The 4,828-nt window shown below is 42.9% G+C and overlaps 1 pseudogene; it reads left to right on the plus strand.

Moving 5' to 3' along the window:
* Window positions 1-1,381: 1,381 nt before the first annotated feature.
* Window positions 1,382-3,308, plus strand: LOC121103142 (annotated as a pseudogene).
* The last annotated feature ends 1,520 nt before the right edge of the window (window positions 3,309-4,828 follow it).

Below are 4,828 nucleotides of genomic sequence, written 5' to 3' on the forward strand. Positions count from 1 at the left end.
TTCCAGCTTCACTTCTCGTTTGTTCCATTAACCTTGAATTTGCTCTTGTCTTTAGGAACCAAGCTCCACACTAGACTTTACATGTATCTGTTCCCCTGACATTTTTCCTTTTTTTGTTTTGCCTTAGGAGAGTCCCACCTCCTTTTTTCCTTCTTCCCCCTTCCCCTTGTTTTTCAGTAATTAGACATCAAGTTTCCTTGACCCCCAAAACTGGATAAGCCCAAGCTTTTCCATGGTGCCATCACATCCTGCCCTGTTCTCTCTGCTTGTCCTTCCCCCACTATTTGGTAATCAGTACATTTGTCTCCTTCAGTAGATTGTGAGTGCCTGGAGGGAGCCCTGTGCTTGGCCCAACAATTGGCACAGACTTGACTCATGGTAAATGCTAATTGCATGAGAATACGATAAGCCATCTGTTGAAGAAATCCAACTATGAGGTGGCAATGGGGATGGAGTGACACAGGTGATAGAAATAATCCGAAAGAGAAGCAAACAGAACTTGGTAACAGATATGCCATAGCTAATTGATCGAGTGTCTAAAATTTGCCAGAGTTGATAATCTCGGCCAGGCCTAATCTTACAGATCAGCAGCAAGCAGGATCTTTCTGGCGCAACTGTGTCCCTTCACCATAGAAGTACTTACAAAAATGTGTTTCTTCCCTTCCATCTTTCATCAGCCAGTTCGCCCTGGTCTGTATATGGTCCTAATGCATCACACAGAACCAGTCTCCATGCGCTATGATCCACTCTCTGCACTTCAGTCCCCATCAATCATGGAGACTTGACTGTGGCACGTAGTCCTTCAGGGCTTAAGTGGGTGCTCTAGGGTCACTGGACCAAATGGTACAAAAGTGTACTAAAAGAATCAGAGAATCTTTCGGTGGAGTACAATGAGCAACCAGCAAATAGCAAAAGCGGGGAGAGGACTGGGTTCAGGGGTCATGTGTATGCATCCTTCCCGACACTTACCTCCAGGGGCATGTCAGTCCTTCCCCCAAAGAATGCCAAAGGCAGAGAGGCATTTTCTATAAATCGAAAGTCTGTAGCAACCCTGTGTATAGCAAGTCCATTGGTGCCATGTTTTTTTCCAATAGCATTTGCTCACTTTGTGTCTGTGTCACATTTTGGTATTTCTTGCAATATTTCAAGCTTTTTTTGTCATTATATTTGTTATGGTGGTCAATGATCTTTGATGTTACTATTACAGTTGTCTTGGGGCACCACAAACCATGCCCATATAAGACGACCTTGATAAATATTGTGTGTCTTCTAACTACTCTACTGACCAGCTCTTGCCCTGTCTCTCTCCCTCTCCTCAGGCCTCGCTACTACCTACGTGGGATACAGCAATATCAAAATTAGGTCAATTAATAACCCTGCAATGGCCGCTAAGTGTACAAGTAAAAGGAAGAGTCACATGTCTCTCATTTTATATTTTTTTAAGATTTGTTTATTTATTTCAGAGGGAGAGAGAGAGAGCGTAAGTGGGAGGGACAGAGGGAGAGGGAGAGAGAATCTTAAGCAGGCTCCATGTGCAGTGCAGAGTCTGATGCAGGGCTCGATCTCACAACTCTGAGATCATGACCTGAGCAGAGAACAAGAGTCAGCCGCTTAACTGACTACACCACCCAGGTGCCCCATGTCTCTCACTTTAAATCAAAAGCAGAAATGATTAAGCTTAGCAAGGAAGGGATGTCAAAAGCTGAGATAAAATGAGACCTAGGCCTCTTGTGCCAAACACCTGGCCAAGCTGTGTATGCAAAGGAAATGTTCTTGAAGGAAATTAAAAGTATTATTTCGGTGAACTTACGAATGATAAGAAAACGAAACATCCTTATTGCTGAGATGGAGAGAATCACAACATTGCCTCATGCCAAAGCTCAGTTTAGAGGAAGGGCCTCACCCCCTTCAGCTCTGTGAAGGCGGAGAGAGGTGAGGGAGCTGCAGGAAAAAAGCCTGAAGCTAGGAGAGGTTGGTTCATGAGGTTGAAGGAAAGAAGCCGTGTCCATGACATAAAAGTTCAAAATGAAGCAGCAAGTTCTCCAGAAGGTCAGGCTAAGATCATTCATGAAGGTGGCTCCACTAAACAATAGATTTCAGTGTAGACCAAACGGCCTTCTGTTGGAAGAAGGTGCCATCTAGGACTTCCATAGCTGGAGAGGAGAAGTCAATGCCTGGCTTCAAAGTTTCAAAGGACGGGCTGACTCTTTTTTTTTAGGATTAATGCAGCTGATGACTTTAAGGTAAAGCCAATGCTTATTTACCATTCTGAAAATCCCTTTAAGAATTATGCTAAATCTGCTCTATCTGTGCTCTCTAAATGGAACAATAACGCACATCTGTTTACAACATGATTTACTGAATTTTTTAAGCCCGTTGTTAAGTACTACTGCCCAGAAAAAAAAATTCCTCTCAAAATATGACAGCTCATTGACAATGCACCTGGTCACCTCAGAGCTCTGAGGGAGATGGACAGCAAAATTAATGTTGTTTTCATGGGTGCTAACAAAACATCTATTTACAGCCCATGGATCCAGAAGTCATTTTGACTTTCAAGTCTTATTACTTACGAAACACATTTTGGGAAGCTATAGGTGCCATAGATAATGATTCCTCTGATGTATCTGGGCAAAGTAAATGGAAAAGCTTCTGGAAAGGAGTCACATTCTAGATGCCATTAAGAATAGTCATGATTCACAGAAAGGGGTCAAAGTACCAACATTACCAGGAGCTTGGAAGAAGGTGATTCTAGCTCTCATGGATGACTTTGAGGGGCTCAAGTCTTCAGTGGAGGAAGTCACTGTGGATGAGGCGGAAATGGGAAGAAAACTGGAATTAGAAGTGGAGTCTGAAGATGGGATTGAAGTGCTGCCATCTCGTGATAAAATGTTAATGGCTGAGGAGTTGCTTCTTATGGACGAGCAAAGAAAGCAGTTTCCTAAGTCGAAATCTACTCCTGATGGAGATGCTGTGAAGATTGTTGAAATGACAGCAAGAGATTTAGAATATGGCATAAACTTAGTTCATAAAGCAGCAGCAGGGTTTGAGAGGGCTGACTCCACTTTGAAAGAAGTTCTACTGTGGGTAAAATGCTATCAAACAGCATCACGGGCTACAGAGAAATAGTTCGTGAAAGGAAAAATCAACCGATGTGACCAACTTCACCATTGTTTCATCTGAAAAAACTGCCACAGTCAACCCAGCCTTCAGCAGCCAGCACCCTCATCAGTTGGCAGCCATCGACGTGGAGGCAGGACCCTCCACCGGCAAAAGGGTTACAACTTGCCGAAAGCTCAGGTGATGGTTAGCATTTTTAGTGACCGCGTATTTTTAATTAAGGTATATGCATTGTTTTTTTAGACATAATGCTATTACACACTTAATAGACCACAATACGGTGTAAACGTAACTCTGATATACAGTGGGAAACCAAAACCTTCGCTTGACTTGTGTTATTGCAATATTCACTTTATTGGGGTGGTCTGGAACCAAACCCACAATAGTGTTGAAGTATGCCCGTGTACCTGCAAATTTTGCATTATAGCTCATAATTTATCTCTGGTTATCTTAATATAAATAGGTTTTAAATTATTTGCAAGTTAAATTACTCCAAAAACTAAATGTGCATTCAGAGCTTTAGGTGGATACACAAAACAGATCCTTCAGTTTCTGCTTGCCAGCCCAGGATACTGTGTGGCACATCACCGAATTTTTCCAGAGTGGGGGTAACTAGTAAGAAAAGCAAAGAACCTGCTTATTGGAGTCTTATCCCTGGCTTTTAGGTATCTTTTTTGGGGGGGGCAGCTTCCACACCCAGCGTGAAGCCTGACGTGGGGCTCCATCTCACAACCCTGACATCATGACCTGAGCCAAAATCAAGAATCGGACACTTAACCAACTGAGCCACCCAGGTGCCCCCTCCCCCCCAGGCTTTTTTTTGTTTTGTTTTAGGGTTTTTTTTTTTTTTTTAAGATTTTATTTATTTATTTGACAGAGAGAGAGACAGCCAGCGAGAGAGGGAACACAAGCAGGTGGAGTGGGAGAGGAAGAAGCAGGCTCCCCCAGAGCAGGGAGCCGGATGCGGGGCTAGATCCCAGGACTCTGGGATCACGCCCTGAGCCGAAGGCAGATGCTTAATAACTGAGCCACCCAGGCGCCCCCTTCTTTTAGATTTCTTAAAGTGACTGTCAACTGGGAGAATTTTCCCTTCCTGAAAGTGAGCCTTTCCTGACTAACAGGACTGTGGGGCCATCAGGCCCATATATTAGAACAATGTTCCCAGATACCAGAATGTTCTGGCAACCTGAGCGTAGAGTCACAGCCCATCGGCTTATTGTATTAATTTTTCATTTAGCTATAATCATTAAAAGTCTGCCCAAAGGCGGAGAGCACATTGCATTCATTTGTGGCCAAGGCTGACCACAGTGGTTCCCGGGCTACGTATATGTGTTCAGCAAATGTTAGAATGGTAATATTCATACAATGGTACAGTTTTTACGAGACACAAGAATATGAAACCCCTGATGATACTGTAAATAAAATACAGCCTATGAAAAACTGCTACTACCCAGGAATAAGTCTAACAAAATATAAAAGAGTCTTTATGGCCATAAGCACCAAAGGCTATAAAAGAAGACTTGAATAAATAGAGACCTACCCCATGTTCTTGGATGGAGAGATTCAATATGTACCGATGTTAATTCTTCTGAATTAATCCATGCAATTCCAGAGAAAATCCTAACAGGAATTTTTCCTTAGGTATTTAATACATACCCTGGAAAAAGCAGTCACTTTCATTACCTATCGATGTCAGGATGGTGATGCTATT

The sequence above is a fragment of the Ursus maritimus genome, unplaced genomic scaffold, assembly GCF_017311325.1.
Source record: "Ursus maritimus isolate PB19 unplaced genomic scaffold, ASM1731132v1 scaffold_17, whole genome shotgun sequence".
NCBI lineage: Eukaryota > Metazoa > Chordata > Mammalia > Carnivora > Ursidae > Ursus > Ursus maritimus.